Source organism: Lucilia sericata, unplaced genomic scaffold (assembly GCF_015586225.1).
Source record: "Lucilia sericata isolate MDLA Ls3-8-SP2 unplaced genomic scaffold, ASM1558622v1 Contig002013F_arrow, whole genome shotgun sequence".
Classification (NCBI taxonomy): domain Eukaryota; kingdom Metazoa; phylum Arthropoda; class Insecta; order Diptera; family Calliphoridae; genus Lucilia; species Lucilia sericata.
Window position 1 is genome coordinate 52,120 of NW_023995878.1, and position 22,691 is coordinate 74,810.

Genomic DNA, 22,691 nt, shown 5'->3' on the forward strand with positions numbered 1-22,691 from the left:
ATGGAAAATGCAGTTTTCCTCAATATCACTTCCGTAAGTGGGATCTGATGAAAACCACTTTTAGATCTATAACGGAAAAATATTTGTTTTCCCCCTAGGTTTGATTAACTACCTCATTTATCTCCGGAATCGGATAACGGGTCTGGCACAGTAATTGAGTTCTAATTTCCTGTAATCTATTACCATTCTATATTTTTCTCTTCCTGATGCATCCATTTTTTTTGGAACGATCCAAACAGGTGCATTATATGGGGACTTTGATGGTCGAATTATTCCATCATTTAAAAGCTCAAGTACTTGTTTCTCTATTTCACTTTTTAGTGCCATAGGGTAGGGATATGTTTTTGAAAAGACTGGTGTATCAGTAGTTGTTCTAATTTCTCCCTGCACTCGAGAAGTGTAGGTTAATTTATGGTTAGGTTCTGTAAATAAATTCGGATACATGTGAATTGCTTCTTCTAGCTTTGCTATTGGGTTTTGTTCAAATGGTCGGTTCTTAGTTCAACCTTATTGATTGATTGGGAATATGCTGATAAATTTTAATTTTTTAACATTATCTATTAACATGTATTGTTCTTTTACATGGATTACTGCATTAAGTTCTTCTAAGCTGTCATGACCAAGAATGCCATGAAAAGATTTCAACGACGGCAAGATATAAAATTTTATTTTATGATTTGGGTATGTTGAAGATATTTACGAAAGTGTGGTGTGTAATTTGTATGTTGCCAGATATAGAAATCGCAAAAAAAGGGGTTTTCATTTAGAATTGGTTTGGTTACTAGAGAAGGCTGGATATAATTTTTATTAGAGCCAGTATCAATTAATATTTTTAATATTTGGCCATTCTCTGTTTTACATTTAAAATATGGAAGTGAAGAATGCGCTAATCTAAAAAATGGATATCTGATAAATCTTCGGTGTGGGTATTTCCCTGTTCGATTTCTTGTTGGTAATAATCTTGTATTGTAATCTTGAAGATTTTCGTCTTGAATCGCTTGTCGGTAATTATTTTCGTAACTATTGGAATTGTCATTTTGGTTATATGACATATCATTAGAAGGAAGTTCTTCATTGACAATTATGACATATCATTAGAAGGAAGTTCTTCATTGACAATGTGAAAATTTCTTTGCAATTTATTATGTGGCATTGGGGTGTTTAGAGATGAGGGTATAGGCCTTTTGCCATGAAATTGATTTGTTTGACGGGGTCTATTTTGGTAATTAATGTTTTTGGACTGAATAGAATGATCAATGTCCATTGGTTCGGGTCTTTGTGGCTTTGAAGCTGTAGGTCTTGATGGTGGGTTAAAAAAGGGTTGTCGATATGACCTTTGATTATTCTGATATTGAAATGTGTCCCATTGCCTTGCGTTACTAGGCCGTTGTAGGGTAAGTTCAGGATAAAATGGTGCTTTATTTAAATTAACATTTCGTTTTGGTTGAGGTGGTTGAAATTGTCTTTGTGGTTTAATATTATTGTGATTATAGGCGTATTCTGCTCTAAAGTTTTGGTTTTCTAATTTTAAGCATAAGTGCAATGCTTGTGGTAAATTTGATGGTTCGCGGATTCCTAATAATTTGGGTAATTCTCCATTGAGACCTCTTATAAAGGTATCTAAGGCTTTATCGCGATATGTCTGTGTCAGTAACATAGCTGATTCCTTGCCTATCTCCATACATCCTATTTTATTTAATATTAAGGACAGATGGGTATAAACCTCCTGATAAAAACCTTGTATAGAGTTTTTGCCTTGAATCAATGAAGTCATCTGATATTCTAGAGTACCTAAATCACGCTTATCCCATAGTGAAGTGTTAAGCACTTAACGATACTCTTCCAATTAAGAGGAGTATTATATGATTCTAGGGCTGCGTCTGCATTACCTATAATTTTGTTGCGGATAACGCTTAATATTCCGAAATATTTTGCAGTTCCTTTAAAATTATCATACATTTCCAGGACCCTTTCTACGCTTTTCCTCCAAGAATTAAACTCAGCAGGATTACCTGAAAATTCTCTCAAACATCGGACAATATCAGGAATCTTATCTAATTCACCTATGTTGTTCCTATGTCTTTCTTCTATTACTATATCTGATCCATTAGGTAAATCGTCATTTGAAATATTTAACGCTTGAATTGTTGCTCTAACTTGTTCTACGACAAAGGATGCTATTTGTTGCTGTAGTGCAGCATTCATTTGTGGTTGATTTTGGGGATTAATTGGTTGAGGAATTTGGTCTTGGTTAAGGGTGGGTGGTCTTATTAGGTTAGATGGATTTGCCATGATTAGGGTTATGAGATTACTTTTATTTATTGCAGACATGGTGTCAGCAAAAACGGAGTTTCAAAATTTGAAACAATTTATTTTGAATAGATTGCAAAATAATAAAACGAATCGTGTAGTTAAAATAAAAAAGGTTAATAACATTTAGGTTGTTAACTTATATTCTCATTAAACGTTTAATTAATACCAGTAAAAGATCGAAAAAGTAACCAAAAGTCTCATATTATAGTGTATAGGAAGGCCTCTTTACTGCCACTTTTTCCCGCTGCGAACTGCTGGCTGCCATGTTACCGCCAACTGCTATTGAAATAAATTAACTTTGTCATCTCATATTCATTTAATCCGGATTATCTACATGGCGTTGCTCTTGCGGAATGGGCTAATGGACTGTTAAAGTTGCTTTAAATGTGACATATGTAGATCTTCTTGATATTCTGTAAGTAATAATCATATGTATTTTCAAAAACCTTTTATTTGGGAAAATATACTAGAGATCAGGATGCACTAAGTTATTACATCATGCTAGAGATGTTTAGTTTTATTTTAAATGATTGTGTTAAATGTAAACATTAGAGGATAAATACTTGTTGACTTCCAAAATATTCCTTGTTATTTATCTACCTTTGGGGGTATAGTGATGGCTTTTTGTTATTGTTTTGAAAACGACTGCTAAAGTTGAAAAAACAAACTGGACAAATTATTCTGCCATGAAATAATCCATAATAGAAAAAAGTTGACGCCCATCGGTAGTGGCTAGTCGAAATTCGTATTCTATCAAGCAAAGAGCCAAAATATGGTGATTGCTACTTTGTTGCAATGTTTGGTTCCGGTACTAACCATTGTGGCTTTATGTCGACTATAGATCCCTTAGAGTTGTCACACTATATGAATCATTTAAATGAACCCTTCAAAGATTTATTGCGTCATAATATAAAGAAGAAAAACAACGTTTATTTGAAGGTATTCCTTCCGATCACTTGATATTCTTGCGTCTGTATCAAGAATGGAAAATAACTTTAGAAATGAGGAATTGGTTTTTGATTTTAATATAATTTCATTTTGAATGTCGTGTGCACCCTGTAATAGAGCTACTGAATAGAAGAAGAAGAAACTTAAACAGGTGGCAACACAATGAAAAAGGGATTTTTTTTTTGGAAAGAAGAAGATGAATAAAAACAAAAACAAATAGCTTTAGGAAAAAATTTTATGTAGGCAAACAAATTGCTGAACATTTGTTGAAGCCATATTGGTAACCGAGGTTTCTTGATGCCAAAAGGAAAAAATGTCGGTCCTTTTTGATTTTTGCTCGGAGAGAAGAAGAAGGTGGAGTCTGTGGCCTCATCATAAAAAAAAAAACTAAATTTTTGATTTTATTTTTTTATATAAATTAAATCAATTTTATTTAAAAAAAAGGAATTAATTAAACTTAAAACTAAACTTAAAGCTAAACTTAAAGCTAAACTTAAAACTAAGCCACTTCAACACCGACTCCATCCAACGAGGGAGAAGCTGTTTTCCAGCACCACCACGCCTGGGGTGCTCTGGTATAATTTTTGGTTTTCCGACCTTCTGTGAGTTTGCACCCGGACGACAAGACGGACCGGACGAGTGTCCTTTTTAAATAATTTTCTATAAAAAAAAGGGAAAGGTTAGACTAAATAAATATATATTAGTATTGCTAGGCTTACCTATCATTCATCGTATCGAATCCATTTCGTTTGCGTTTTTTTTCCAAACGTGCGCGAACAGGGTTGAGCTCAGGCCTCTTACAAAGTAACGCGTGATTTTGAGATCTCAGGTGGTCTTAGCCATATATATTTATAACAAAAAACCTGTGAAAACAAGCAAAATTATTTAAAAGGTGTGTTAACTTAAAATATATTTTCAATTACTTACCTGGTTTATCCGAACGGACTCTAATACGGACGGACAGGAAAGCCTCATCAGCCAAAAGAACTCTTCCCGCTCTATAATTGCCTCCCGTAAACCAGCTAGTTGCCGCAGAAAAAGAATTGCCAGATCCGGTTTATCCCCGAGCGAAATTATGAACTTTTGAAACGCAAGCATAAATTTGAGTGCATATAGTTAAACCTCAATCCAAACCTAAAACTAAAGCTAAATTTAAATTTAAATTCTAAATTTAAATTCTAAATTTAAATTCTAAATTTAAACCTAAATTCAAACCTAAACTAAAGCTAAATTTAAATCTAAACCTAAAGCTAAATTTAAACCTGAAACTAAAGCTAAATCTAAATTTTAAATTTTAAAACTTAAATTTAAACCTAAATCTAAAACTAAATTTAAATTCTAAATTTAAAGCCTAAATATAAAACTAAATCTAAATTGTAAAGCCTAGATCTGAACTTAAAATTAAAATTAAAACTAAACTAAATTTTAAATCTAATATTGTTAAAGTTTGTTTGAGAATAATTTCGATAATAAAATCCAACATTTATAATGTTTAAATGAAATTTTTTTTAAAAGTCTTAATCAATTAAAATGATCGGTTAAACAATATAAGCGGCGGTAAGTAGGGAAAGGAAAGTTTGCAGGGTAAATTTTGGGACATCCCTAATATTAGGATGTCATGGCGGGATTATCCAATCCCGAGTGGGAGGGTTTATCCTGGCACAACATCTGCCAGCCGTTATAGGTCGTAGGAACGTTTCATCAGGGAGACAGACAGAAACCTACTCGGTGCCCCTGTATATTTTATTTCGTTATTTCTTTTAGCTGGTATGGTTTTTATGTGTGTGTAGGTGTCTAGAGTGGTAGCAAGAACCACCCCCATCCGGCGAGCTCCAAGCCCGGCGAACGCGAGCATACCAGCGCCGCTACCACTCTGGCCATACTAGTTTCTTTTGTTTTGCACAACCACTACACTACATAAATGGCGCCCAACGTGGGGCCCGAGTAGGTCCATAGCCTGATCTTTTATTAGTTTATCTATTATCCTATTTAGTCATGACAACGTAAGTCCTGTTAGGTCATACCTAGAGTCCCTAATTGTTGCGACGTCGTCGGACGAAATAGTAAATTTAGTTTTTACTTTTCTCCATTTCAATAGATGGGAAGCTATAATTGTGCATGGTCAATATTGTACACACCTACGTAAGTCCCGGACAACAGGACAATTTTAGTCTAGCTCTCAGAATAGCTTTCCATAGCATATCTGAGAATGCTCAAGTTGTGAAGAAAGAATAGCTAAGGCCAGCCCCCTCTTTTACAATAGTCCATAGAGTATTTGTTTTAGAAACATGCGTTTTGTCCGCAGTGAAGTAGTAAGGGTAGTCCTACAGGTTCTAGGTTATCAAACCATCTTCTAGTTGCACCTTTAAAAGTTTTTCTGTGGGAAACAACTACTAAAATTTTATCCATTTTAGTTTTTCTTGTCTGCATCTCCTGAAACCAAAATAGAAAAGAAACAATTAGAAACGTATCTACGAACAATAATACATTTTTACATTACCTGCAAACTTTACTTTCCTGAAATACACCGCCGATAGTAAGATTTTATTTAATTTGAGATTTCAAGATTTATCTTTGGTTCTTTTGGATTTGGATTTTGAGTTTTTTTTTTTGTAGAACGTTTTAGCTTTGTCGTTACGAACGTTTTGGATTTAGTTTTTGAATCTTTACTTCCTTTCTTTAGAATTTATTTTTTTTTAGTTTTCCTTTGGGAAAGAGGAGGAATTTCTTCTAGTATTTTGCTTAATATTTATCATAGAGATAAATAGTTTTTTTTACTAGCGGTCTGTTATATATACGAATCTTCAATTTGATATTTTATTATATTTTGTTATTTTGGTTGAGTTTTTATTGTGGGGTCATTCCGCCAACTGGATTTCTATTCATTAGGAATGGTCTTAACTCGCTCGGCTAGGACTCGTGTACAAACTGAGCATAATAATATTTCCAATATGGAGAACATTACACGCACGACTGCAGGAACTGTAGTTCCTACGGCGCATCCGACGTATACGATTGCCAACACAGCTACGACAACTACTACCTCTGCATCGACCGTCATGCCGGCGGTCCAACAATTCATGTCTATGGCCCATGAACGTTCTGGGTTTTTAAATGAGTCTGCCATCTCCAACAGCACGATTACATCGCCTGGCTACAGCAGTATCACCGCCAGGAATGTGCAACAAGAGTTCCGAGCAAATGTCCCGCCGACAGCTCCTCAACCTGTTAACATCGTCACCACAGGAGGCGATATGTTTACTTTTGTGCGGGAGGAGTTGAAACGGCAAATACGGCAGTTGCGAACCGAATTGAAACAGGAATTCGGCAATGCTGCTGCTCCAGCTAATCCGCCGATATCGGTCCTTCAACCAACGGAGCCGCGAACATCTGTTCGGCAGCCAAATGCAGTGTTTAACCATCAGCCTGTAGAGCAGCAACCACCTGTTAGGCAAGGAAACAATTTAGTAACGAATCAACTACATCAACCTCAATTGTACATACCTGCTAGTAATTACCAGTTGCAAAATGATTTTCAACCAACCCAAGGACAAGCAGCTAACGCACAGCCGCATTATGTACCACCAAATGCGAACCCAGTTTTTCCGGCACCAATTCAATCCTCACAAGCTCCAAGTTGGCCTACTGACGGCGCATTCGCCGTTCAAAGAAAGGTGGATTTGTCCAAATGGGGTATTAAGTTCGACGGAACCTCGAAGTCCATGAGTGCTGAAGATTTCATTTTTCGAGTAGACGTTCTAAGACAGGACTACAACTGCGCGTTCAATGACGTCCTACGAGGTTTTCATCATCTGCTAGAAGGCCAGGCGCTGGACTGGTATTGGAACCTACGTAAGTTAAGGCCAATACAGTCCTGGGATGAGTTGGTGGGAGCATTCCTTACCCAGTTCCGAAGATTTGAGAACGAGTTCCAGTTACAAAAACAAATTATGGATCGTCGCCCAATGCCGATGGAAAGCTTTGAAAGTTTTTACAATGGTGTGATGAAGCTAAGAAATCAACAGCGAAATCCCTATTCAGAACGAGATCTAGTGGAGATTATGAAAAGTAATCTAAAGCCGTCATTGTCACATCTACTATTTTCCGTGACCACTTCTAGTCTCAATGAGTTCTGCCAACAGGCGAAAAGAGCTGAAAATTTAATCACCAGTCAGAGGCAGACTTTCCAGTCTAGACAACCCGCCCCAGCTCGAGTCCATGAACTCCAGTTTGGAGATGAAGTGCCTATACCAATCCTCGAAATCTACGCCTTAGCCACTAGTAGCCGGTATATTTGCTGGAATTGTAAGCAGCCAGGCCATAGTTTCGTGGATTGTCCTTCACCTAATAGACGCATATTTTGTTTTAGATGTGGTAGGGATGACGTAGTCACGCCTAAGTGCCCTAAATGTCAGGGAAACCTGAAGGGGAGCGAGTCCCAAACGGGGGAGACTCGTTCAACCCTAGCTTAATCCCGGTTGACCATGGTATCGAACACTTTAGACCGTCTAAAATTCTAGTTAATAATGCAAGCATAAAGCCTGCCGATGAACAACCTAAAGTTCATATAATTAAACCGCTTCATCAAAGAATTCGGGAATACGCTGAAGCAAGATCTAGGATTTTTGGTCAAGTATCGAATAGAATTCAGAAAGCTAGACTTAGGTATAAAATTAGAAAGAAGATCAAGAATGAAATTTTGTCTACGAGTTTGTATGAGGGCAAGGATGCTAGACTTTATCTAAAGATTAATATAAATGGTTGTGAGATTGAGGGTCTGTTAGACAGTGGAGCCACGGTGTCTTGCTTAGGTAAGGGCTGCATGGAGTTAGTGGAGGAATCCGGTCTTAAAGTTTTTAAATTTTTGTCCTATGTAAAAACTGCCGATGGCAGTCCACATAGAATTGTTGGACGAGTAAAAACCAAAGTTAATTTTAATAATTGTTCTAATGAAGTGACTCTATATCTAGTACCTACTTTAAATAGGCCTCTATTTTTAGGGGTAGATTTTATGAAAAGTTTCGGTCTGTTTCCTAGTATATGTAGCATTACAACTAACGGGGTTAATTTGTGTCCGGAGTCTGAGGAGACGAAGGATGTAACCAAAACCCATATTCTTACTCCTGGGCAAAAGGCGGCATTAGATGTGGTGGTAGCAAAATTCCCGTGTTTCTCAAAGAAGGGACTCGGTCAGACTTCCCTCGAAACCCATACAATCGATACCCGCGACGCGATCCCAGTGAAGGACAGGCATTATCCCGTCTCACCGGCTGTGCAGAAGTTAATGTATGCAGAGCTGGATAGGATGCTTGAGCTTGGGGTCATAGAGCAGAGCGAGAGTCCTTGGAGCCATCCGGTTACTCTCGTCCGTAGGGGCGAGAAGAACCGATTGTGTCTGGACGCTCGTAAGCTAAATGCCCTCACGGTCAAGGACGCCTATCCGCTGCCGCACATCGAAGGTCTGCTCAGTCGGTTAGGGGATACGTTCTTCATATCCAGCGTGGATCTCAAAGACGCGTTCTGGCAGATACCGTTAGATGCATCTAGTAGGGAGAAGACTGCATTCACGGTGCCGGGGCGACCACTTTACCATTTCACGGTCATGCCTTTCGGGTTGTGTAACGCAGCCCAAAGGTTATGTCGTCTGATGGACAAAGTGATCCCTTCAGCACTTCGTGATAGAGTTTTCGTCTATCTAGATGACCTTTTGATCGTATCACCAGACTTTGAGACTCACCTGGAGTTGCTGGATCGGGTATCGCATTGCCTGGATTCGGCGGGTCTGACCATCAACGTAGGGAAGTCGAAATTTTGCTTCAAAGAGTTGAAGTACCTAGGGTATATAGTAGGAGGAGGGAAGTTAAAACCTGACCCAGTTAAGATCGATACGATTTTAAAATATACCTACCCGAAAACCGCCAAACAGGTCCGAAGCTTTATGGGAGCTACGGGTTGGTATAGGCGCTTCATCCCCGACTACGCTACCATATCAACACCTATTTTTAACACCCTTAAGAAAGGAAAAGGTTTCAACTTTCCGGACGAAGCTAAGGAAGCCTTCGACAAGCTAAAGTCCGCCCTCACAACAGCACCAGTGCTTATGCATCCCGATTTCAACAGGCACTTTATGTCCAATGCGATGCATCAGATATAGGTTTGGGAGCAGTTCTGTTCCAGAAGGACGAAAACGACGGCGAACATCCAGTAGCCTTCTTCTCTCACAAATTGACCAGTGCACAGAAGAACTACTCGGTTACCGAGAGAGAGTGTTTGGCCGTAGTGATGGCCATTAAGAAATTCCGGCCTTATATAGAACTTTTGCCATTTACAGTCATCACGGACCATAGCAGCCTAAAATGGCTTATGTCCCACAAAGACCTCAGTGGCAGACTAGCCCGATGGAGCTTACATCTACAGGCCTTTACCATCGAACACCGGCCCGGATCCAAAAATATCGTTCCCGACACCTTGTCGAGATATGACATGGAGGAAGTATCTGTGGAGGTAAATAATTTAATAGATTTAGAGTCTGAGTATTTCAAAGGTCAAAGTTACCTGGACTTAATCGCCAAAATCAAGGAAAACGCTGAAAGCCTGCCTGATTTGAAGGTCGTGGATGACCTGGTTTATAAGCGGGTCCTCCCATATGACGGGGTGCCGCTAAACGAAGATTTTGCCTGGAAGTTATGGGTTCCACTAGAGCTTACTCAAGAAGTAATTGCGAAGTGCCACAATCCGCCTCAAGCCGCTCATGGAGGTTTTGGTAAAACGCTCCGAAGGTTAAGGGAATATTTCTACTGGCCCAACCAGAATGTTCAGGTCCGATCATTTGTGGCCAAATGCCAAACCTGTCGCGAGACAAAACCCGCGAATTCTATCCTAAGACCACCAATGGGAGCTGAATCTACAACGGAACGACCGTTCCAGAAGATCTTTATAGACTTTTTGGGGCCTTATCCACGGTCAAGAAACGGAAACGCTTACATATTCATCGTCCTAGACCACCTAACGAAATATGTACTGCTCAGAGCTATGCCGAAAGCTAACACGAAAAACGTCATTAAGTTTTTAATATCCGAAGTGTTCCACAAATTTGGTACACCTGAGACGATTTTGTCTGATAATGGCAAGCAGTTTATTAGTAAAGAGTTTCAGGATATGGTAACGAATTTTGGCGTAAAGCATGTAAAAACTGCCACACACTCGCCACAAGCCAACGCTTCGGAACGGGTTAACCAGTCCATCCTGTCCGCAATTCGTTCCTACCTACAGGAGGATCACACTGAGTGGGATAAGTACCTGTCCGAAATTGAATTTTCGCTGCGGTCGTCAGTCCAAACGTCTATTGGGGTTACGCCGTACTTCGCACTGTTCGGTATGAACATGATTTCGCACGGAAGTGTATATAAGCTTGCGAAGAAACTACAATGTCTTCATGATCCGGAAATCGACATAGTACCAAAACCCGTAAAAATGGACTTAGTACGGCACAAAATTCGTGAGAATCTGCACAAAGCATATTTGAAACACGAGAAGACATACAATACCCGTTGCCGTCAAGTCAAGTTTGTACCAGGTCAAGAGGTTTATCGCCGCAACTTTCAGCAAAGCGATTTCAAAAATAATTTTAATGCTAAACTAGCCAAGAAATTTTTAAAATGCCGAATTGTCAGACCTATTGGTAATAGCCTATACGAGGTTGAAGACCTTCAAGGAAAATCGTTGGGGGTATTTCATGCCAAAGATTTGAAACAATAGTTTCAACATCTTTGGTGGTTCTAGTCCCAACGATTATACCTACTCCTAGCTCGAACCAAAATGATAAAACCTATTTTATTTTCTGTATTTTGTATAAATGAGTTAGTAGATACTTTCTACACAAAACATTTTGTTAATGATATTTTGCCTTGATTATATTTAACACTTTGTTTTCTTTTTTAGTGAAAGCCTACGACCAGGGAAGTTCATTTGTGTTGTGGAACAGTAAACAGTCGTGATAGTTTGCCCGTTAACGAGTAGTTCGCCGAGTGCTCAACCAGACTAAATATATTAATTTTCGTTTATGACCACGTTGTGATCGTCAGACGCTAGTCATAGATGCAATTCCGTCATAGCACCCTTTGGAACCATGCGCTCAGGGTTAGGAATTATTAGTCATCTAAGCGCTGACTAAAATTTGGCAATTTGAATTGTCTGGGAGCAAAGCTGCGACGAGTATCCAACAAGCGTTTCGGGTAGAAACACGTGAATTACTCGTTAACAGGGAAATCTATCACTACGGTATGTTGTTCTCGCAACACGAACTATTCCTGGCAAAATAGTTTTTTCTAATGGAAACATTATGATCTTAACGATCACGAAATAAGGCAATATATCTATAGTTTGCTTTTAAATCTAATTTAAATACTAAATCTAATATTAGACTAAACAGAATAACTTAAAATTAGATGTTAATAATAGAAATTTAAAGTTTTCACTTACCGATTAAAATTTTGCGTTGATTGGAGAAATTTTCCTCTCGATCTTACAGTTGGCTGGTATTGTTGATTTTCTTCAGGAACCAAAATTCGATGATTCAACCTGTGAAAGGAAAAACAAAACAATTAGTATTTGGTCTAAAGTAAATTTTGATGATACAAGTCATTTTCAATATCTAATCATTTGATTTAGATAAGTTCAGTATTAGTTAGTACTTACGTTTTTAGAACAATAATTGGGTTCATATACCGCATTCAAGCTTCCGGTCCAGGTCCAATCTGAATTTATAACCTGTGGAAGAGAAATAAAATATAATTAGTTGAATTAATTTAATCTAGCTTTTTGTAATCTTCTAAAGGACAAACTGAATTCCAAGCTAAGATCAAATTATTTTATTTATTATTCCTTTTAGAAAATTACACTTTATATATATTTTCTTTTTTTTTTCAAAATAATTTTATTTTTGAATATTTTACTTTTATTTCCGGAGAAATTGTAAGGGGTATTTCTCGCCAAAGTCTCTAGACGTTAGTCTATGAGCTTTGGTGAACTTAGTCCTTACATTTCTACCAAATTCCTACGATTAAGTCGTGAATATGAAGAGAAAACTTAATATAAGTGAAATTATGTTTCAGTATATATTATTAGTTTTAGGTTTATTACTTACCTTTCCTGAACGGAAGCAGCAACCAAGGCAAATCCCAGGTCCAATTGAATTTTATAGCTGAAAGTAAAAGAAAATTTATAAAATTATTAATTTTTGCATTAAAGCAAAATATTTTAATCGGAGAAATAATTTTATTTTCACTTTTCTTTTATTTTATCCATTTAGGATTGGTTTGATTTTTTTAGAGTTTTCTTTATTAATTTTTCTTTTGTTTTGGTTACAAAAGGTTTTGGTCACGGTTCACTTCATTTTTGTTTACACAAATAATTTTATTTTTGAATATTTTTACTTTTATTTCCGGAGAAATTGTAAGGGGTATTTCTCGCCAAAGTCTCTAGACGTTAGTCTATGAGCTTTGGTGAACTTAGTCCTTACATTTCTACCAAATTCCTACGATTAAGTCGTGAATATGAAGAAAAAACTTAATATAAGTGAAATTATGTTTCGTTATATATTATTTAGTTTTAGGTTTATTACTTACCTTTCCTGAACGGAAGCAGCAACCAAGGCCAAATCCCAGGTCCAATTGAATTTTATTAGCTGAAAGTAAAAGAAAATTTTAAAAATTATTAATTTTGAATTAAAGCAAAAGATATTTTAATCGGAGAAATAATTTTATTTTTCACTTTTCTTTTATTTTATCCATTTAGGATTGGGTTTGATTTTTTTAGAGTTTTCTTATTAATTTTTCTTTTGTTTTGGTTACAAAGGTTTTGGTCACGGTTCACTTCATTTTTGTTTACACAAATAATTTTGTTTTAAATTTAACTGATTCACAAATTCTGATGGCCACTGTAAATTTTCAAACTTTAGTTTCCGTTGGTCTCGCTTATTAGATCCAGTCACTAAAAATTTTCACGTTTTTTTTTTACACCCACTGTATTTGAAGAAAAAAAAAATATTTCACTGTCACTTCACTTTTTGTTCTCACTGTATCTTCCGAATTTAATTTTAAATTGTTTTTGTTACTTTTCAGAAGCCACTCTAATTTCTTAAACAATTTTCTTTTTCCAACTTTTTTTTCATTAAATTAATTTTTTTGTCCGAACACTTTTGACACTCACTGTAAATTCCGATCAAATAATTTTTCTTTAACATTTTCACTTTTAATTATTCTACACGAAACGATTGTTAAAACTTTTTCAAGTATTTTTTTTTTTTTTTCCGTTTACTTTTTACACGCACTGTAAATTCCAAAATATTTTTTTACCCGAATTCACTTTTTCCAAAACCCGAACCGAAATTATTTTAAATTTATCAATTTTTTTTATTTTATTCGATTAAATTTTTTTTTTTACACGGCACTCACACTTTTGACGCACACTGTACCAAAATTTTTTTTTTTTTTGCACCGAACCACATTTTAATTTTCACTAAAGTCCACTTTTTATATTTCAAATATAATCCATTACACTTACCTTAAATTCCCGGAACCACCTTAATCCCTAGTCCACTGGCCCATCTGGAACAAAACCTGAAAAATTTAAAACAAAATTATTAGAAAATTTATATAAATATTTATAATAATTTCCACATTTTTTTTTTTACTTACCATTTCATTCTGCTTCGATCCGCCATCTTTCAGAATCGGCCATCAAGTTTTTTTATATAGGCCCAAGGCAGCCAACATGATCCCTGTAAAGAAAAGAAAAAATTTGGTTGTGTTAGTTAACAACACACTAATAAATTTTTCTATCACTATGGTTTTTGTTACTTACCTTATTTAAAATCCCCTATACGGCCATAGAAATCCACCAGAACCTGTAAAGAAACAAAGAAACAATTATTAATTGTTTTTAAAACTATTTAAATTAATACTTTTATTATTTTATTGTTATTAACAAAAGAATTACTTACCTCGTTGTATCCATTGATATTTTTTTTTTGTTTGGGTGCTTCTTCTTCACCCACGCGTAGTATTTTTCTTATTTGCCTCCTCCTCTTCCATTCATTCAAGCAGCTGTTCACAGTACGTCGCCGCCTGGCCAGTTTTTAACGGCGGTACAGAGTTGTACTTTCGTTCTCGAATGAATAAGGGTTGCCATAGTGCAAATTTTTTTGTATGGGAATAATGAAATACCCAAATCCCAGAAAAGTTTTAGGACATTAGGGTAGTTCAGAAATATTAGGGTGCTTTTTTCCCTCCCATCCTGTATCCAGGGATGGATAACAGGAGTGGTGGGGTTTGTCGTGTGCACCCTGTAATAGAGCTACTGAATAGAAGAAGAAGAAACTTAAACAGGTGGCAACACAATGAAAAAGGGATTTTTTTTTTTTTTGGAAAGAAGAAGATGAATAAAACAAAAACAAATAGCTTTAGGAAAAATTTATGTAGGCAAACAATTGCTGAAAATTGGTTGAAGCCATATTGGTAACCGAGGTTTCTAGATGCCAAAAGAAAAAAATGTCGGTCCTTTTTGATTTTTGCTCGGAGAGAAGAAGAAGGTGGAGTCTGTGGCCTCATCATAAAAAAAAACTAAATTTTTGATTTAATTTTTTTTATATAAATTAAATCAATTTTATTAAAAAAAAAAGAATTAATTAAACTTAAAGCTAAACTTAAAGCTAAACTTAAAACTAAACTTAAACTAAATTTTAAATTAAACAAAGCAAAACACAAACCTGCAAAGCCACTTCAACACCGACTCCATCCAACGAGGGAGAAGCTGTTTTCCAGCACCACCACGCCTGGGGTGCTCTGGTATAATTTTTGGTTTTCCGACCTTCTGTGAGTTTGCACCCCGGACGACAAGACGGACCGGACGAGTGTCCTTTTTAAATAATTTTCTATAAAAAAAAGGAAAGGTTAGACTAAATAAAATATATTAGTATTGCTAGGCTTACCTATCATTCATCGTATCGAATCCATTCCGTTTGCGTTTTTTTTTTCCAAACGTGCGCGAACAGGGTTGAGCTCAGGCCTCTTACAAAGTAACGCGTGATTTTGAGATCTCAGGTGGTCTTAGCCATATATATTTATAACAAAAAAAAAACCTGTGAAAACAAGCAAAATTATTTAAAAGGTGTGTTAACTTAAAATATATGTTCAATTATGTAGAACTTTTGCCATTTACAGTCATCACGGACCATAGCAGCCTAAAATGGCTTATGTCCCACAAAGACCTCAGTGGCAGACTAGCCCGATGGAGCTTACATCTACAGGCCTTTACCTTTACCATCGAACACCGGCCCGGATCCAAAAATATCGTTCCCGACACCCTGTCGAGATATGACATGGAGGAAGTATCTGTGGAGGTAAATAATTTAATAGATTTAGAGTCTGAGTATTTCAAAGGTCAAAGTTACCTGGACTTAATCGCCAAAATCAAGGAAAACGCTGAAAGTCTGCCTGATTTGAAGGTCGTGGATGACCTGGTTTATAAGCGGGTCCTCCCATATGACGGGGTGCCGCTAAACGAAGATTTTGCCTGGAAGTTATGGGTTCCACTAGAGCTTACGCAAGAAGTAATTGCGAAAGTGCCACAATCCGCCTCAAGCCGCTCATGGAGGTTTTGGTAAAACGCTCCGAAGGTTAAGGGAATATTTCTACTGGCCCAACCAGAATGTTCAGGTCCGATCATTTGTGGCCAAATGCCAAACCTGTCGCGAGACAAAACCCGCGAATTCTATCCTAAGACCACCAATGGGAGCTGAATCTACAACGGAACGACCGTTCCAGAAGATCTTTATAGACTTTTTGGGGCCTTATCCACGGTCAAGAAACGGAAACGCATACATATTCATCGTCCTAGACCACCTAACGAAATATGTACTGCTCAGAGCTATGCCGAAAGCTAACACGAAAAACGTCATTAAGTTTTTAATATCTGAAGTGTTCCACAAATTTGGTACACCTGAGACGATTTTGTCTGATAATGGCAAGCAGTTTACTAGTAAAGAGTTTCAGGATATGGTAATGAATTTTGGCGTAAAGCATGTAAAAACTGCCACACACTCGCCACAAGCCAACGCTTCGGAACGGGTTGACCAGTCCATCCTGTCCGCAATTCGTTCCTACCTACAGGAGGATCACACTGAGTGGGATAAGTACCTGTCCGAAATTGAATTTTCGCTGCGGTCGTCAGTCCAAACGTCTATTGGGGTTACGCCGTACTTCGCACTGTTCGGTATGAACATGATTTCGCACGGAAGTGTATATAAGCTTGCGAAGAAACTACAATGTCTTCATGATCCGGAAATCGACATAGTACCAAAACCCGTAAAAATGGACTTAGTACGGCACAAAATTCGTGAGAATCTGCACAAAGCATATTTGAAAAACGAGAAGACATACAATACTCGTTGCCGTCAAGTCAAGTTTGTACCAGGTCAAGAGGTTTATCGCCGCAACTTTCAGCAAAGCGATTTCAAAAATAATTTTAATGCTAAACTAGCCAAGAAATTTTTAAAATGCCGAATTGTCAGACCTATTGGTAATAGCCTATACGAGGTTGAAGACCTTCAAGGAAAATCGTTGGGGGTATTTCATGCCAAAGATTTGAAACAATAGTTTCAACATCTTTGGTGGTTCTAGTCCCAACGATTATACCTACTCCTAGCTCGAACCAAAATGATAAAACCTATTTTTTTTTTCTGTATTTTGTATAAATGAGTTAGTAGATACTTTCTACACAAAACATTTTGTTAATGATATTTTGCCTTGATTATATTTAACACTTTGTTTTCTTTTTTAGTGAAAGCCTACGACCAGGGAAGTTCATTTGTGTTGTGGAACAGTAAACAGTCGTGATAGTTTGCCCGTTAACGAGTAGTTCGCCGAGTGCTCAACCAGACTAAATATATTAATTTTCGTTTATGACCACGTTGTGATCGTCAGACGCTAGTCATAGATGCAATTCCGTCATAGCACCCTTTGGAACCATGCGCTCAGGGTTAGGAATTATTAGCTGACTAAAATTTGGCAATTTGAATTGTCTGGGAGCAAAGCTGCGACGAGTATCCAACAAGCGTTTCGGGTAGAAACACGTGAATTACTCGTTAACAGGGAAATCTATCACTACGGTATGTTGTTCTCACAACACGAACTATTCCTGGCAAAATAGTTTTTTCTAATGGAAAACATTATGATCTTAACGATCACGAAATAAGGCAATATATCTATAGTTTGCTTTTAAATCTAATTTAAATACTAATCTAATATTAGACTAAACAGAATAACTTAAAATTAGATGTTAATAATAGAAATTTAAAGTTTTCACTTACCGATTAAAATTTTCGTTGATTGGAGAAATTTTCCTCTCGATCTTACAGTTGGCTGGTATTGTTGATTTTCTTCAGGAACCAAAATTTGATGATTCAACCTGTAAAAGGAAAAACAAAACTATTAGTATTTGGTCTAAAGTAAATTTTGATGATACAAGTCATTTTCAATATCTAATCATTTGATTTAGATAAGTTCAGTATTAGTTAGTACTTACGTTTTAGAATAATAATTGGGGTCATATACCGCATTCAAGCTTCCGGTCCAGGTCCAATCTGAATTTATAACCTGTGGAAGAGAAATAAAATATAATTAGTTGAATTAATTTAATCTAGCTTTTTGTAATCTTCTAAAAGGACAAACTGAATTCCAAGCTCAAATCATTTTTATTTATTATTCCTTTTAGAAAATTACACTTTATATATATATTTTTCTTTTTTTTTCAAAATAATTTTATTTTTGAATATTTTTACTTTTATTTCCGGAGAAATTGTAAGGGGTATTTCTCGCCAAAGTCTCTAGACGTTAGTCTATGAGCTTTGGTGAACTTAGTCCTTACATTTCTACCAAATTCCTACGATTAAGTCGTGAATATGAAGAAAAAACTTAATATAAGTGAAATTATGTTTCGTTATATATTATTTAGTTTTAGGTTTATTACTTACCTTTCCTGAACGGAAGCAGCAACCAAGGCCAAATCCCAGGTCCAATTGAATTTTATTAGCTGAAAGTAAAAGAAAATTTATAAAATTATTAATTTTGAATTAAAGCAAAAGATATTTTAATCGGAGAAATAATTTTATTTTCACTTTTCTTTTATTTTATCCATTTAGGATTGGTTTGATTTTTTTTAGAGTTTTCTTTATTAATTTTTCTTTTGTTTTGGTTACAAAAGGTTTTGGTCACGGTTCACTTCATTTTTGTTTACACAAATAATTTTATTTTTGAATATTTTACTTTTATTTCCGGAGAAATTGTAAGGGGTATTTCTCGCCAAAGTCTCTAGACGTTAGTCTATGAGCTTTGGTGAACTTAGTCCTTACATTTCTACCAAATTCCTACGATTAAGTCGTGAATATGAAGAAAAAACTTAATATAAGTGAAATTATGTTTCGTTATATATTATTTAGTTTTAGGTTTATTACTTACTTTCCTGAACGGAAGCAGCAACCAAGGCCAAATCCCAGGTCCAATTGAATTTTATTAGCTGAAAGTAAAAGAAAATTTATAAAATTATTAATTTGAATTAAAGCAAAAGATATTTTAATCGGAGAAATAATTTTATTTTCACTTTTCTTTTATTTTATCCATTTAGGATTGGTTTGATTTTTTTAGAGTTTTCTTTATTAATTTTTCTTTTGTTTTGGTTACAAAAGGTTTTGGTCACGGTTCACTTCATTTTTGTTTACACAAATAATTTTGTTTTAAATTTAACTGATTCACAAATTCTGATGGCCACTGTAAATTTTCAAACTTTAGTTTCCGTTGGTCTCGCTTATTAGATCCAGTCACTAAAAATTTTCACGTTTTTTTTTTACACCCACTGTATTTGAAGAAAAAAAAAAAATATTTCACTGTCACTTCACTTTTTGTTCTCACTGTATCTTCCAAATTTAAATTTTAAATTTTTTTTGTCACTTTCAGAACCACTCTAATTTCTTAAACAATTTTCTTTTTTCCAATTTTTTTTCATTAAATTAATTTTTTTGTCCGAACACTTTTGACACTCACTGTAAATTCCGATCAAATAATTTTTCTTTAACATTTTCACTTTAATTATTCTACACGAAACGATTGTTAAAACTTTTTCAAGTACTTTTTTTCCGTTTACTTTTTACACGCACTGTAAATTCCAAAATATTTTTTTTTACCCGAATTCACTTTTTCCAAAACCCGAACCGAAATTATTTTAAATTTATAAATTTTTTTTATTTTATTCGATTAAATTTTTTTTTTACACGGCACTCACACTTTTGACGCACACTGTAACCAAAATTTTTTTTTTTTTTGCACCGAACCACATTTTAATTTTCACTAAAGTCCACTTTTTATATTTCAAATATAATCCATTACACTTACCTTAAATTCCCGGAACCACCTTAATCCCTAGTCCACTGGCCCATCTGGAACAAAACCTGAAAAATTTAAAACAAAATTATTAGAAAATTTTATATAAATATTTATAATAATTTCCACATTTTTTTTTTTACTTACCATTTCATTCTGCTTCGATCCGCCATCTTTCAGAATCGGCCATCAAGTTTTTTTTATATAGGCCCAAGGCAGCCAACATGATCCCTGTAAAGAAAAGAAAAAAATTTGGTTGTGTTAGTTAACAACACCACTAATAAATTTTTCTATCACTATGTTTTTGTTACTTACCTTATTTAAAATCCCCTTATACGGCCATAGAAATCCACCAGAACCTGTAAAGAAACAAAAGAAACAATTATTATATTGTTTTAAACTATTTAAATTAATACTTTTATTATTTTATTGTTATTAACAAAAGAATTACTTACCTCGTTGTATCCATTGATATTTTTTTGTTTGGGTGCTTCTTCTTCACCCCACGCGTAGTATTTTTCTTATTTGCCTCCTCCTCTTCCATTCATTCAAGCAGCTGTTCACAGTACGTCGCCGCCTGGCCAGTTTTTAACGGCGGTACAGAGTTGTACTTTCGTTCTCGAATGAATAAGGGTTGCCATAGTGCAAATTTTTTGTATGGGAATAATGAAATACCCAAAATCCCAGAAAAGTTTTAGGACATTAGGGTAGTTCAGAAATATTAGGGTGCTTTTTTCCCCTCCATCCTGTATCCAGGGATGGATAACAGGAGTGGTGGGGTTTGTCGTGTGCACCCTGTAATAGAGCTACTGAATAGAAGAAGAAGAAACTTAAACAGGTGGCAACACAATGAAAAAGGGATTTTTTTTTTTTTTGGAAAGAAGAAGATGAATAAAAACAAAAACAAATAGCTTTAGGAAAAAATTTTATGTAGGCAAACAAATTGCTGAAAATTGGTTGAAGCCATATTGGTAACCGAGGTTTCTAGATGCCAAAAGAAAAAAATGTCGGTCCTTTTTGATTTTTGCTCGGAGAGAAGAAGAAGGTGGAGTCTGTGGCCTCATCATAAAAAAAAACTAAATTTTTGATTTTATTTTTTTATATAAATTAAATCAATTTTATTAAAAAAAAAAGAATTAATTAAACTTAAAGCTAAACTTAAAGCTAAACTTAAAACTAAACTTAAAACTAAATTTTAAATTAAACAAAGCAAAACACAAACCTGCAAAGCCACTTCAACACCGACTCCATCCAACGAGGGAGAAGCTGTTTTCCAGCACCACCACGCCTGGGGTGCTCTGGTATAATTTTTGGTTTTCCGACCTTCTGTGAGTTTGCACCCGGACGACAAGACGGACCGGACGAGTGTCCTTTTTAAATAATTTTCTATAAAAAAAAGGAAAGGTTAGACTAAATAAATATATATTAGTATTGCTAGGCTTACCTATCATTCATCGTATCGAATCCATTCCGTTTGCGTTTTTTTTTTCCAAACGTGCGCGAACAGGGTTGAGCTCAGGCCTCTTACAAAGTAACGCGTGATTTTGAGATCTCAGGTGGTCTTAGCCATATATATTTATAACAAAAAAAAACCTGTGAAAACAAGCAAAATTATTTAAAAGGTGTGTTAACTTAAAATATATGTTCAATTATGTACCTGGTTTACCCGAACGGACCCTAATACGGACGGACAGGAAAGCCTCATCAGCCAAAAGAACTCTTCCCGCTCTATAATTGCCTCCCGTAAACCAGCTAGTTGCCGCAGAAAAAGAATTGCCAGATCCGGTTTATCCCCGAGCGAAATTATGAACTTTTGAAACGCAAGCATAAATTTGAGTGCATATAGTTAAACCTCAATCCAAACCTAAAACTAAAGCTAAATTTAAATTTAAATTCTAAATTTAAACCTAAATTCAAACCTAAAACTAAAGCTAAATTTAAATCTAAACCTAAAGCTAAATTTAAATTTAAACCTAAAACTAAAGCTAAATCTAAATTTTAAATTTTAAAACTTAAATTTAAACCTAAATCTAAAACTAAAGCTAAATTTAAATTCTAAATTTAAAGCCTAGATATAAAACTAAATCTAAATTGTAAAGCCTAGATCTGAACTTAAAATTAAAATTAAACTAAATTTTAAATCTAATATTGCACAGTGGGGAAGAATGGAAATTTTTTGGAAATAAATCTGGCATTTCTAAACGGCTGATCCGATCGGGATAAAATTTGGCGCGAGCGTAGCCAAGGAGTATTCGAGTTTAAGTTTTGAAGATGAACCCTGCAGATGCCCCAGGGACGGCGCTGTGGCGGCTCAAAGTAGGGTACCTACGACATGTAAAATTTTTAAACTCGTGCCATTTTTTTGTTTTTCACCCAAATACAAAGATTTTTATATTTTGTGAGAGCGCTCGACGAGATCTTGAAAAAACATGCTTGGACATACTACTTATCTCTTATAATATCCGAGTTATAGGCATTTAAAAATTTAGTGATACAAAATTTACCATACCTTGGTCCGCCTTTTTTTGAATACCGGGCGTAATTTTGGACCAAACATGGACTCAATTTTTCTTGTTAGTTAGACAACAAAATTTCCAATAATATACAAAAATTTCAGATCAATATTGTTTACAGATCCAAAAATATACGTTTTTTAATTTAAAAATTCAAAAAATTTAGATTTTTGGCGTTTTTTTGCCAAAAATGTGTCTTAACTCTTTTATTAATAAAATAAAATTTTTATTAAGAACATATAACAATTTTATAGTTTTCTAAAAGGTATCTTTACGCAGAACGCTTTGGCGTAAAAAACTTGTCCTATTTTTTGAAAATGTTGCCACTGCGTCCTTCCGAATATGACCTATTTTTTATCAAAACTTCAACTTTGGCGACATGTTCTAAAATCCCAAAGCTGGGAATCAGAAAACTGAAAGCCAGTTTTGGAAAACCTCAATATGTTTTCTATTTACTACTCCAAAGTATTTTCCCAGCCCTGAA

At 35.4% G+C, this 22,691-nt stretch overlaps 3 long non-coding RNA genes across 4 annotated transcripts; all 3 read right to left on the reverse strand.

Moving 5' to 3' along the window:
• Window positions 1-2,690: 2,690 nt before the first annotated feature.
• Window positions 2,691-3,221, reverse strand: LOC119613212. The gene is made up of 2 exons (XR_005232215.1): window positions 2,914-3,221; window positions 2,691-2,726 (listed from the first exon to the last, which is right to left on the reverse strand). It is a non-coding gene; the product is annotated as an uncharacterized LOC119613212 (long non-coding RNA).
• Window positions 3,222-3,769: 548 nt separating this feature from the next.
• Window positions 3,770-20,194, reverse strand: LOC119613211. Of its 2 annotated transcripts, none has more exons than XR_005232214.1 (10): window positions 20,150-20,194; window positions 20,010-20,053; window positions 19,842-19,925; window positions 19,707-19,762; window positions 18,293-18,351; window positions 17,845-17,915; window positions 17,630-17,727; window positions 4,189-4,341; window positions 3,981-4,124; window positions 3,770-3,921 (listed from the first exon to the last, which is right to left on the reverse strand). It is a non-coding gene; the product is annotated as an uncharacterized LOC119613211 (long non-coding RNA). The 2 variants fall into 2 exon arrangements; XR_005232213.1 differs by having other exon boundaries at window positions 4,189-4,407.
• LOC119613210 lies at window positions 11,879-14,141 on the reverse strand. Its single transcript, XR_005232212.1, has 5 exons — window positions 14,125-14,141; window positions 13,959-14,041; window positions 13,825-13,880; window positions 12,888-12,946; window positions 11,879-12,030 (listed from the first exon to the last, which is right to left on the reverse strand). It is a non-coding gene; the product is annotated as an uncharacterized LOC119613210 (long non-coding RNA).
• Window positions 20,195-22,691: the final 2,497 nt, after the last annotated feature.